This window comes from Panthera uncia (assembly GCF_023721935.1).
Source record: "Panthera uncia isolate 11264 chromosome C1 unlocalized genomic scaffold, Puncia_PCG_1.0 HiC_scaffold_4, whole genome shotgun sequence".
NCBI lineage: Eukaryota > Metazoa > Chordata > Mammalia > Carnivora > Felidae > Panthera > Panthera uncia.
In genome coordinates this window covers 64,713,055-64,726,880 of record NW_026057585.1, presented here as the reverse complement: position 1 = coordinate 64,726,880, position 13,826 = coordinate 64,713,055, and the positions used below count along the sequence as shown (strand labels likewise).

General features: G+C 38.1%; 1 protein-coding gene across 5 annotated transcripts in view; it reads right to left on the bottom strand.

Annotated features, from left to right (window-relative positions):
• The window catches only part of FAF1 (Fas associated factor 1), a 527,970-nt gene that overhangs the window by 400,945 nt on the left and 113,199 nt on the right, over window positions 1-13,826 (bottom strand). Inside the window, exons 1-2 of one of the 5 annotated variants that reach the window (XM_049618588.1) lie at window positions 13,163-13,825; window positions 7,174-7,239 (exon numbers count right to left, since the gene is read on the bottom strand). The exons of 3 other annotated variants lie outside the window; for them this stretch is intronic. The gene's annotated coding sequence lies outside the window, so the exon portion shown is untranslated. Of the gene's footprint in view, window positions 1-7,173; window positions 7,530-13,162; window position 13,826 lie in introns of those variants that run through there. One more of the 5 variants, XM_049618587.1, reaches the window with a different exon arrangement.

Below are 13,826 nucleotides of genomic sequence, written 5' to 3'. Positions count from 1 at the left end.
GACAACTAGAAAAGAGTACTAAGAGACAATAAAGACAAGTTAAAAAAAAAAAAATGGAGTGATACTCTATGTTCAAGGATTTGAAGACTTTATGCTATAAATATGTTCATTCTCTTTCAAATTCATCCTCAAACTCAGTATAATCTCAGTTACAATTCTGGCAGATTATAGGAAGTGATAACTGGATTATAAATATATATGAATATGCAAAGATCAAGAATCATCAAGACAATCTTGGAAAAAACAAAGCTTAAAAATCTACACCCCATCTCGGGGCGCCTGGATGGCTCAATCAGTTAAGCGTTTGAATCTTGGTTTGGGCTCAGGTCATAATCTCACGGTTTGTGGGTTCAAGCCCCGCGTGGGGCTCTGAACTGTTACACAGAGCCTGCTTGGGATTCTCTCTCTCTCTCCTTGTGTCTCTCTCTGTGTCTCTCTGCCCCTCCCCTGCTCATGCTGTCTCTGCTGCTCTCAAAATAATAAACTTAAAAAAAAAAAAAATCCTCACCCCACCAGATTATCAAGATTTTTAAAAAATCTGACAGTCAATAAAACAGGGTAGTACCAAAGCAAGGAAAGACAAATAGAGCAATAGAACTTTAATAACTGAGAAATGGATCCACACATATATGAATATTTGATTTATGATAAGTATGGCACTGTAGAGAAGTAGGGAAAGAATGGTCTTTTCAGTAAATGATAGTAAGTCAAATAGATATCTGTGAGAAAAACAAAAAACAAAAAAACTTGACCTATTCTCATACACGTAAAAACAAAAATCAACTCCAAATAAATTACAACTCTAAACGTAAAAGGCAAAAACAGTAAAGCTTCTAAGGAAAACATCTAAAAGAACAACATCTTCATGATCTTGGAGCAGGCAGAGATTTCTTTAAACACAGGAACTATAAAAGCAAATTCAATAAAGGAAAAGGTTAATAAATGAAGCTACATTAAAATTAGTCTTTCCTGCTTGATTCTAGAAGATGGCAGCTAAGAAGGACGCTGGGCTCACCACGTCCTGCTGATCGCTTAGATTCCACCCACATCTGCCTAATTTACCCCAATAACCACCAGAAGACTAGCAGGATGGACTCTCTGGAGCCAAGCTTAGACGAGAGGCCCACAGAAGAGGGTAGGAAGGGCGGAGAGGTGGTGCGCACTACACGGACTGGCGGGAGGGAGCCGGGGCGGTGGAGGGGCAGCCAGCCAACCCGGCAAGACAGAGTCCCCGAGTCTGGCTTGCAAAAGCGGAGGGGCCAGACAGAGCATGTTCTGACAGCCAGTGGGACTTAACATCTGGAATGTTTTATGTCAACAGCTCTATTCGGAGAGCGGGAGGGAGAGTTGTTGAGCCCCAGAGGACAGAGCTCAGCTTGGTGGGAAACAAAGGCGATGGGAAGCGCCATCTCCCTCACCCATCCCCCAGCCAAAATCCCAAAGAGAGTCACTTCCCCTCACGGAACTTGTTTGCACCGAGCAAACACAAAACGCTGTGCTTCTGCGGATCCATGCCTCCAACGGGTCAGCCTCCATCCCAGTGCCGCAGGGCCCCTCCCGAAGTGGACCACCGAAGGCAAAGCCAACTTAGCCTGGCCCTCCGGCCCCTGTGCACCTTGCAGATCCACCCCGCCTAATACGCCAGATCCCATCGAAGCAGCACCACAAGCCTGGCAGTGTGCAAGCAGCCCAGACAGAGGCCACACCACTCCACAGTGAGTCCTGCCCTTGGGAGAGGGGAAGATAAGGTACACACCAGTCTGACTGTGGCCCCAGCAGCGGGCTGGGGGCAGACATCAGGTCTGACTGCGCCCCGCCCACCAACGCAAGTTACTCCAGACAGCACAGAGGAAGAGCCCTGCGGTTCCCCGCCACGCCAGGGACTATCCAAAATGACGAAATGGAGGAATTCTCCTCAAAAGAAACTCCAGGAAGTAGCGACAGCTAACGATCTGATCAAAAAACGATTTAAGCAATATAGCAGAAAATGAATTTAAACTAATAGTCAGAAAATTAATCGCTGGGCTTGAAAAAAGTATAGAGGACAGCAGAGAATCTATTACTACAGAGATCGAGGGACTAAGAAACAGTCAGGAGGAGCTAAAAAATGCTATAAATGAGCTGCAAAATAAAATGGAGGTGGCCACAGCTCGGATTGAAGAGGCAGAGGAGAGAATAGGTGAATTAGAAGATAAAATTATGGAAAAAGAAGAAGCTGAGAAAAAGAGATATAAAAAAATCCAGGAGGATGAGGGGAGACTTAGAGAACTAAGTGACATAATTAAATGAATAATGTACATAATTGGATAATTGTACATAATTGGGATTCCAGAGGAGGAGGAGAGAGGGAAAGCTGCTGAAGGTGTACTGGAAGAAATCATAGCTGAGAACTTCCCTAAACTGGGGAAGGAAAAAGGCACTGAAATCCAAGAGGCACAGAGAACTCCCTTCAGACGTAACTTGAATCGATCTTATGCATGACATATCATAGTAAAACTGGCAAAATACAAGGATAAAGAGAGAATTCTAAAGCAGCTAGGGATAAACATGCTCTAACATATAAAGGGAGACCGATAAGACTAGTGACGGATCTGTCTACTGAAACTTGGCAGGCCAGAAAGGAATGGCAGGAAATCTTCAATGTGATGAACAGAAAAAATATGCAGCCGAGAATCCTTTATCCAGCAAGTCTGTCATTTAGAATAGAAGGAGAGTAAAGGTCTCCCCAAAGATAATACCTATCCTTCTCAAGCTTTTCCAAAAAATTGAAAGGGAAGGAAAACTTCCAGACTCATTCTATGAAGCCAGCATTGCTTTGATTCCTAAACCAGACAGAGACCCAGTAAAAAAAGAGAACTACAGGCCAATATCCCTGATGAATATGGATGCAAAAATTCTCAATAAGATACTAGCAAATCGAATTCAACGGCATATAAAAAGAATTATTCACCATGATCAAGTGGGAATCATTCCTTCGATGCAGGGCTGGTTCAACATTCGCAAATCAATCAATGTGATACATCACATTAATAAAAGAAAAGGTAAGAACCATATGATCCTGTCAAGCGATGCAGAAAAAGCATTTGACAAAATTCAGCATCCTTTCTTAATAAAAACCCTTGAGAAAGTCGGGATAGAAGGAACATACTTAAACATCATAAAAGCCATTTATGAAAAGCCCACAGTTAACATCATCCTCAATGATGGGGAGGATCAATGGGGAAAAACTGAGAGCTTTTTCCCTGAGATCAGGAACACGACAGGGATGTCCACTCTCACCGCTCTTGTTTAACATAGTGTTGGAGGTTCTAGCATCAGCAATCAGACAACAAAAGAAAATCAAAGGCACTGATATTGGCAAAGATGAAGTTAAGCTTTCACTTTTTACAGATGACATGATATTATACATGGAACACCCGACAGACTCCACCAAAAGTCTGCTAGAACTGATATATGAATTCAGCAAAGTCGCAGGATACAAAATCAATGTACAGAAATCAGTTGCATTCTTATACACTAATAGTGAAGCAACCGAAAGGCATATAAAGAAACTGATCCCATTCACAATTGTACCAAGAATCATACAATTCCTAGGAATAAACCTGACCAAAGACGTAAAAGATCTGTATGCTGAAAACTATAGAAAGCTTATGCAGGAAATTGAAGAACATATAAAGAAATGGAAAAACATTCCATGCTCATGGATTGGAAGAATAAATATTGTCAAAATGTCAATACTACCCAAAGCTATCTACACATTCAATGCAATCCCAGTCAAAATTGCACCAGCATTCTTCTTGAAGCTAGAACAATCAATCCTAAAATTTGTATGGAACCACAAAAGGCCCCGAATAGCCAAAGTAATTTTGAAGAAGAAGACCAACGCAGGAGGCATCACAATCCCAGACTTTAGCCTCTACTACAAAGCTGTAATCATCAAGACAGCATGGTATTGGCACAAACACAGACACATAGACCAGTGGAATAGAATAGAAATCCCAGAACTAGACCCACATACGTATGGCCAACTAATCTTTGACAAAGCAGGAAAGAATACACAATGGAAAAAAGTCTCTTTAACAAATGGTGCTGGGAGAACTGCACAGCAACATGCAGAAGGATGAAACTCGACCACTTTCTTACACCATTCACAAAAATAAACTCAAAATGGATAAAGGACCTGAATGTGAGACAGGAAACCATCAAAATCCTAGAGAAGAAAGCAGGGAAAAAAAAACCTCTCTGACCTCAGCCGCAGCAATTTCTTACTTGACACATCCCTAAAGGCAAGGGAATGAAAGCAAAAATGAACTATTGGGACCTCATGAAGATAAAAAGCTTCTGCACAGCAAAGAAAACAATCAACAAAACTAAAAGGCAACCAATGGAATGGGAAACGATATTTGCAAATGACATATCGGACAAAGGGCTAGTATCCAAAATCCATAACGAGCTCACCAAACTCCACACCCGAAAAACAAATAACCTAGTGAAGAAATGGGCAGAAAACATGAATAGACACTTCTCTAAAGAAGACATCCGGATAGCCAACAGGCACATGAAAACATGCTCAACATCGCTCCTCATCAGGGAAATACAAATCAAAACCACACTCAGATACCACCTCACGCCAATCAGAGTGGCTAAAATGAACAAAATAGGAGACTATAGATGCTGGAGAGGATGTGGAGAAACAGGAACCCTCTTGCACTGTTGGTGGGAATGCAAACTGGTGCAGCCGCTCTGGAAAACAGTGTGGAGGTTCCTCAAAAAATTAAAAATAGACCTACCCTATGACCCAGCAGTAGCACTGCTAGGAATTTACCCAAGGGAGACAGGAGTGCTGATGCATAGGGGCACTTGTACCCCAATGTTTATAGCAGCACTCTCAACAATAGCCAAATGATAGAAAGAGCCTAAATGTCCATCAACTGACGAATGGATAAAGACATTGTGTTTTATATACACAATGGAATACTACGTGGCAATGAGAAAGAATGAAAGATGGCCTTTTGTAGTAACATGGATGGAACTGGAGAGTGTTATGCTAAGTGAAATAAGTCATACAGAGAAGGACAGATTCCATATGTTTTCACTCCTATTTGGATCCTGAGAAACTTAACAGAAGACCATGGGGGAGGGGAAGAAAAAAAATGGTTAGAGAGGGAGGGAGCCAAAGCATAAGAGACTCTTAAAAACTGAGAACTGATGGTTTATGGGGGCTGGGAGGGAGGAGTGGGTGGGTGATGGGTATTGAGGGCACCTGTTGGGATGAGCACTGGGTGTTGTATGGAAACCAATTTGACAATAAATTTTATAATAAAAAAAATTAGTCTTTCCTCCTCATTAAGGACCCCATTAAAAGAACACAAGGCAAGCAACAGAACAGAAGATCTTTACAACACATATAACAAAGAGCTCCCAGTCAGAAAACATATAGAACTCCTACAAACCAACAGGGAAAAAAAACCATATTCCAATAGAAAAATAAACAAGAGATTTAAATGGATACTCAGAAGGGAGCATACCCAAATAACCATTAGCAATCAGGGAAGTACAAATTAAAACCACAATGAAATGCCTCTACCTGTTTAAGAGAAAGGATAAAATAAAAAGTTGACAATACCAAGTACTGGCAAGGATGTAGAGCAACTGGAACTCTCATACTCTGCCCACAGTAATATAAATTGTGTAATCACTTCTGTAAAAGAGGTAGTGTGATACAGGCAGTCATAATGTGGAAGAGGGGTGGAGTAGCGAGGTGCATTATTGCATGGAGCTGTACTCTAACATGAAGGCGAAAAGTGGAACCAGACCAGTCAGAAAGGTCTGTTGTTTAGTGGGACAGAGTACACAAAAAGGTACTATCCTTTAACTACTTATTCAGTAAAGTCTCACAATTTGGCTTTCACAGTGTAACCCACTGTGAAATACTAACATTGTTTGCTGTAAACTATAAACTGATTCACCCTCAAATAAGCGACCTCTCATTGCAGCCTAACCTCAACAGTGCTGACACCCACTTGACGTGTTCCCCAACACATTCCATAAGAGGAAAACAGGCATATGTGCCAGGGTCAGTAGGAAACTGAGACTGCTGCTCAGGATTAAGGGCAGTTAAAGGTAACACCCCTTCCCAAAAGTCCACTCCTCTTTCAGAGTATTTTGTACTACTGAGTGGAAACATCAGGAAACCAAGAAACTACCCACACACCCTTCTCTTTTTCCTATTCCACTTGTTTCTTCTAAATCTGGGCAGCTACACTGCATCCCATAACTGAGCTGCCAATTATTGACAAACCAAAGCCCAGCATTTCAGTTGTTTAAACCTCATGACCCAAACTGCTCTTTCAAGTGAGTAAAATTTAAAAATATTTCATTTTAAATAAAAAAGCATTATTAGTAGCTTGAAAAGAATTGCAAGGTTATATAAGTAACAATAGTTTGGTCATTAGAATTTGGCATGCATGCACTACCAAAACCTTGGCACCTTACTATGTCCCTTTTAAGGTCAGGTAGGCTGACGGAAGGTATCTGCATCCACAGCACAGAAATTTAGACTAAACACAGACTGTTTAACCCTCTCCTCATGATCCTGAAGGTGTCATTTAAGACACAGAGACATCTGGTTGTTCTTATAAATTTTCTGTGGTAATCATTAGATCAATTCAGACTGACCACTAGATCAATTCAGATTTAACACTTCAGCAACCAGTACATCTTGTATAAAACATTTCCAAGTTTTACCAACCTACATTTTATAATCTGAACAAAATTTGTTACTAGTTTATCACATAGATAAGCTATTCTGTACTGTAGCTTCCTCTCAGGCTCAGTCTTATTTATCAACTCCAGTGGCTTCTCATTTCACTTTAAAAAAAAAAAAGCATCTAAATCTTTACTAAAGAAAATTAAAAGAAAATATGAAGAAATGGGAAGTCATCCCTGAATGGAAAGATTATTGGAATGATGCCAATTCCTCCTACATTACCTTATAAGAATAAAGAAATTATAACAGTAATATCAACATTTTGTTTTTGTAACCTAAACAAAATAATTTTAAAATCCACCTAGAAGAAAGACAGTTGAAACAAGGCAAAACATTTTTGTAAAAGAAGTGTAATGAAAAAATACTTGTCTGTCATATGCAATAAGTATGTATTATAAAGTTACCTTAAGGAAAACCACTTGAAGCTAGTTCAAGAACAGACTTCAAAAATCAAATGGACCAAAAGAAACCTAGTATACAGAAAAATTCAACATAAGCTAAAAAAGAAATTTCAAGTCAAAGAAAACACAGTTGTAAATGTATATATGTATAATACTCATTAACTGAAATTAATAAATGATTAGCTGAAAAAAGATTGCTATTTGCACAATAACAGATCCTATGTGAATTAAAGAGTTAAAAGTTAAAAAAATGAAAAAAAACAAACAGTGCTAGGAGAAATATATGTGTATGTTTAATCTGATCTTGTAGTAAACAAGTCCTACATAAGCATACAAACGAAGGGAAAAAAAGAAGTTGACGGATTTGGCCATATGAAAATAAAAATTGTGACATTCAAGAATGCACATGTAAATTTAAATGACAAATGACAAAATAGGGGGAAAAAAACCCACCATGGGTGCATGTATATGATCATTTATCAAAAAACAAAAACCCTACATATTTTGAACAGACGGAATTATAGAACTAAAAAAAAGTTTTAGTACTTGAAAAAATGGACAATGGATACACAGGAAATAATACAAATGACCAACGCAACATATGGGGGGACAAAATATCAACCAAAGAAATAAAAATTAAAACAAAATAACACACTTACTTATCAGGCTGCCAAATGCTCACATACATGTACAGAAAAATATCTAGTGTTGCTAAGAATCAATGAAAATGCTTTCTCATATTTGCAAGCAGATAACAGCCTTTCTGGAGGTTAATTTGATGTCAAAAACATTAAAAAAGGGGGGCACCTAAGTGGCTCAGTCGGTAAGCAACCGACTTCGGCTCAAGTCATGATCTCACGGTTTGTGGGTTCGAGCCCCGCATCAGGCTCTGTGCTGACAACTCAGAGCCTGGAGCCTGCTTCTGATTCTGTGTCTTCCTCTCTCTGCCCCTCCCTCTGTTTGCAGTCTGCCTCTCTCTCTCAAAAATAAATAAACATTAAAAAAAATTTTTTTAAGTCAAGAAGAGAGATTGCTTTAAACCAACAACTCTATCCTTAGGTATGCGGTCTACGGAAATAATAAAGGGATTTTTTTACATGATTTTTCTACAAGGATTTCTCTGTGGTGTTTATATCATAAAAAATTAGAGCCAAATGAATAACTGGAGGCTGGTTAAGTACTACAGTCCATAATACGATATGGTGAGGCCATTCAAACTCATGCTTTGTAAAAATATTTAATGACATTTAAAAAGCAACAATAATTTATAAAAGAATCATTTGGGGGAGAGCCTTTTTAAGCCAAGTTATTAACAGTATTTATTTACAACCAGATGGAGAGATGGCTGCTCTATACTATTATAATTTTTATAAAATGAATTCATAGGACTAATATCATTGTAAAAAATGGGGAGGTTAAGTTTGAAATATTAATTACATCTGAAATATATTTTCAATTTAAAATGTAAATTTTTATTTATTTTTTAATTTTTTTAATCTTTACTTATTTTTGAGAGAGAGACAGAGTGTGAGCAGGGGAGGCACAGAGAGAAAGGGAGACACAGAATCTGAAGCAGGCTCCAGGCCCCGAGCTGTCAGCACAGAGCCCAATGCGGGGCTCAAACCTACGAATCGTGAGATCATGACCTGAGCCGAAGTCGGACACTCAACTGACTGAGCCACCCAGGTGCCCCTGTAAATTTTTATTTTTAATTTAGAGGGATATTTAAAAGGAGTTTTAAAAAACTATATGTCTGGATAGGATAAGCTATGCTGCAGTAACAACTAATCCCCAATTCTGGTGGTTTAACAAATCAGAAAGTTTATTTCTCACTCATGCAAAACCTGCTGAACATACGGGCAACTCTCCAGGAGAGCTGTCTTTCATGTGGCCACTCCAATAGTATAACTCTACCTTAAGAACACAGTTTCCATCATTGTCCACAGCATAGGAGCAAGGGAGGAGGGAAGGAGGTAGGGAAGGAGGGAAAAAAGGAAGGAAGGAAGAAGGAATGTCCCCATCTAACTTCAGAAGGGCTAGAAAAATCAACTTTTCTGTTTGCCCAGGAAGGAATAATATGAAAGGGATTTGGAAATTTATTATAGTATTGTCTTTGCCACAGTGTTCATAAGATTACTGAAATCCAGGTTCAGGATGTCAATGTTGTAAGATAACAGAAGCTTGTTATTCATTCTCATTCCTCCAAATACATTCTATGATGCAGTAGCACTTTAGAACCTGCAGTTTCCTAAGCCACTCTTTTTCAATCCATAGTACCTTTACACCTGATACTCCCTTTGTCTTAGAATCTTCCTTCAGAACTCAAATGTCAACTCTTTTGTTAAGTCTTTCCTGACTCTTTTCTTATCCCTCCTGGGTCCCTCCACAACAAATACAAGATGAGTATATAGGCGTATTCAGCACTGAATGTAAGTCTCTATTACCCTGCTTATCATACTATACTGTAGACACCAAGGTTTGTATCTGCCTTCCAACTATATTGGGGTCTCCTCTTAAGAGTAAATAATCTGATCCATCTTTCTTTAAACTTATCCCTGGTATTACGTGGGCTTACTAAATGTTTATTGAGCAAATGAATGAATATGATCAGAAGAAAACAAGGTCTCCACCGGTAAGAGTTATCTCAAATTGTCAGCACTTTTCTGCAGTGGGTTGAATAGCATGCCAATAAAATTCATGTCAACCTATAACTTTAAAATGTGACTTATTTGGAAATAGAGTCCTCGTAGATATAAGGTAAGGACTGATATAATACTGGAAAAAGGTGAGCCGTAAATTCAATGAGTGTATCCTTATCAGAGACAAAAAGTATACACAGAAAAGAAGGCCATGTGAAACTGAAGGCAGAGATTGAAGTTATGCTTACACAAACCAAAGACCACAAGAAGCCATCAGAAGCTACAATAGCCAAGAAAGAAAGGATTCTTCCCTAGATCCTTCAGAGGGAATGTGGCCCTGCCAACACCTTAATTTTGGATTTCTGGCCTCGTGAATTGTAAGAGAATAAACTTCTCTTGTTTTAAAACACCAAGTTTGTGGTAAATTTTTACAACAGCCCTAGGAAGCTAAAACACTTGCTTTTAGAAAGATGAATGTGCAGTGTGGCTGGGAAAATACGAAGGGCAAAATGGGGAAAACCAACATTCCCTCACAACATAGTTGTAAATCCAGTGGAAGCATTATTTAAAGCTTTTAGAGTGGTAGTGGCATTACCAACAGCTGCCTCAACAGTTGTTTTATTGTCCTATACTAGCAGAGAATAGTTGTAGTGACAGGAACAAAAGTGATCATCCATGGCACTTCTCAGACTAGTATCAATTTTGATACCAGAGTTTTCTGTATTTCTTGACTATCTGGGGTAATAAGCACCCATAGCATCCTTACAGTAAAGTAGAGATATTTTCTAAAACTTCCTGCTGAACAAGTTCGAAAGCTCAACAAATTTAACAATGCTAAATTTAAGTGTGCAACTGCAATAATACTAATAAGGAGACCTTCTCCACAGTGGATGTTCCAGGGAGGAAAATCTCAAAACCAAAACTTCACAGCCTATGAACTTGATGAGCATGTTTAGATATCTGAGGGTTGTTTTTTTTTTTCCTGGTTGTTTTTTCAAACCATGGTTTTCCAACCTCTTTTTCCTGACTTCATGCTTCTTCTGAATGATAACCTTCTTTCTATGTTTTTTGTGAGTGGTTTCCTCAAATGGAAAAATAACACATTTTCTATGTAAATCTGGAAATAGCTATGTCTCTGGTTATGTGGTTCCATCTTTCATTCTCTTTTGAAGTTAAGGTAGGAATTAGTGAGAAATTTAAGCTATTTACTCCTATAAGTTTCATTTCTCTCAAAATAGAAAATCTAGTTCCTTATAGAAGCCAATACAAGCTTTGAATCTTGGAATCCATTTGAGGGGAAGGACTGAGCAGAAGACAACCCACTCTTCCCTCACCATTTCAAATTGTAAAGCTTCCCTCATAATTATTTCTCCTTTCCCAAATACTGATCCTGTATGAAATGCTCATCAAACCACATCAATCTTTTAACTGGTTTTTCTGTACCCATCCAGTCTATACCCTTCCAATCCAACCTACACATTCTGTCAAAGTGGAACTCTTGTAACACTGCTGTCAATGTGTCACATCTTTGCTCAAAAACTTCTCAGATGAAATCATAAAATCAAAGTCATTAGGAAAGATGGGTGGGTGTCAGAAAACACTTCATTCAACTTGTCATTAACTGGATAAAATAACTGAGCCTAGAAAGTTACACTGAATTGACTGAGAGTATACCAAATAAGGGGCAGAGCCAAAACTAGGAATCAGGTTCCCCAATTACCATTCCAATACTGGGGATGAAATAAATAAATAAATAAATAAATAAATAAATAAATAAAGTCGCAAAAACTCTATGCCAGCTTTCCTAAGGAAAAGTATTTTCATAGTGTTGGGATTAGATGAAAGTTCATTAACATTCACTGACCATCTAATATGTGTGAGCTATGACCCTCTAGGAGTTCACAATTTTATAGTAAAAGGCATGAAAACAATTAAAATGTAGATTTATAACATAAATATGTATAGGGCAAAGAAAAAACACCTAATTCAGCCAGTAAAGGTGTTAAGAAGACTTCCAGCAGGAACTTATACTTTCAAATCTTGAATAACAAGTATAACAGACAATGTGGCAAGGGTGAAAGAGCTAGAGTAATAACAAATATGAGCGCATGCAACCATGACAGACTATAGCAACTGCAATTCAGTTTTTCAGTGGCATTGGACAGTAGGATAGACGTGAAGAGACACGTAAAGATGAGGAAAGAGAAAAAGGTAGGGTCTAGATCATACAAAATGCTTTACTGTTTTCATCCTAACCAATGAAAAGAAATATGGCTAGATTTGCTTTTTAGAAAATTCACTCTGTCAACAGCATGGAGGTTCTAAAGGAAATGAAGTAGAGAGCAGAAAGACAGATTAACTAGACTCTTGCAATAATCCAAGCTGAGATTTAAGCAATGGGAGTGTCATAAACCGCAAGAAAAAGATTTAAGAGAAATTTCCTTAGGATCACTGGAAAGAATGCAAACTTTAGAAACCAGAAAACCTAAATTCACTCCTTACAAGCTCTATAACTTAGGTCAAATCATTTAACTTCTCTGAACCTATTTCCCAGTCTCTACTATTAAACTGAAACTCTGAAAATGAAGACACCATCTAAACACAGTGGTTGTTCAAAGAATATTAGCAAACATATACAAGGTATTGAATAAGTACACGAAAAATATTAGTTCTCTTTTCCCATTTCTTTGCCTCCTTGAGCTAATTAGATAGGAGGATAGGAATTGTAGGATGAAGAAAAAAATAAATAAATAAAGGAACTGTAGGACAATAACTCAGTGCTTGACTGGTCTATCTACTGAGGCATCATTAACCACAGAATATAAAAATTGCAGTTAAGATACCTGTGGGACATCTGGATGGAAGTGTGTAATGAATGATTAGATAGAGGACTGCAACATTTAGGAGAAAAGTCTGGGCACAATGGTAGTTGGCTATGACCTTGTGTGTGTTTCTCAAAACCCCACATTGTTCATTTCTAAAATTAAAAAAACGCCACCAATCTCATCTATTTTACAAAATGGGAACAGAATGTATATAATACTCTTTATGTGTTCTTTAAACCATAAAACAGTCTAAAATCATGGTATAGCATTATTAAAATGAAAAACCCAATTAATAAATAATTATTGAGCATATAACATATTCAGAAACCTCTTGCAAAAGACAGAATTAGAGATAAAAATCAAACCAAAATAAAGTAAATACCATCCTAATGTTAAAGTTTACTCTGTGTGGAGATTTTGTCCCCAACATTTTTGTTTTGAAAGTTTTCAAAGTAGGGAAAAGCTGAAAGAAAACACAATGAACACCAATACACCTTTCGCATACATTCAATAATTTTTAACACTTACCAAATTAATTTCATTCTCTCTGGCCATACGCACATACCTTTTCTTTTTGAAACATCTGAAAGTAAACTGTAGGCATTATGAAACTCTACCACAGCATTTAATCTGAAGAACAAGTACATTCTCTTACGCAACCATAATATTATTATGACATTAAAAATTTTTAATACTGACATTAGGGGCATCTGAGTAGCTCAGTCAGTTAAGCGTCCAATTTCGTTCAGCTCAGGTCATATCTCACAGTTTGTGAGTTCAAGCCCCGCACAGGGCTCTGTGCTGACAGCTCAGAGCCTGGAGCCTGCCTCTGATTCTGTGTCTCCCTCTCTCTCTCTGCCCCTCCCCTGCTTGAGCTCTCTCTCTCAAAAATAAATAAACATTAAAAAAAAAATTTAACTGACATTATATTGCATCTAGGATATAGTGCATATTTTAATTTCCCCAACTATCTAAACTATTCCTTTATAATTGTGTGTTGTTCTGGTTGTTTTGTTGTTTTTGTTTTGGATCAAGACCCAGATAAGAGTCATACACTGCATTTAACTATCTGTTGCTTGGTCTCCTTTAATCTACAACAGGTTCCCTAACTTTTTTCCTTTTCTCCTTCGTGTGTGTGTATGTGAGTGTGTGTGTGTGTGTGTGTGTGTGTGTGTGTGTGTGTGTGTGTGTG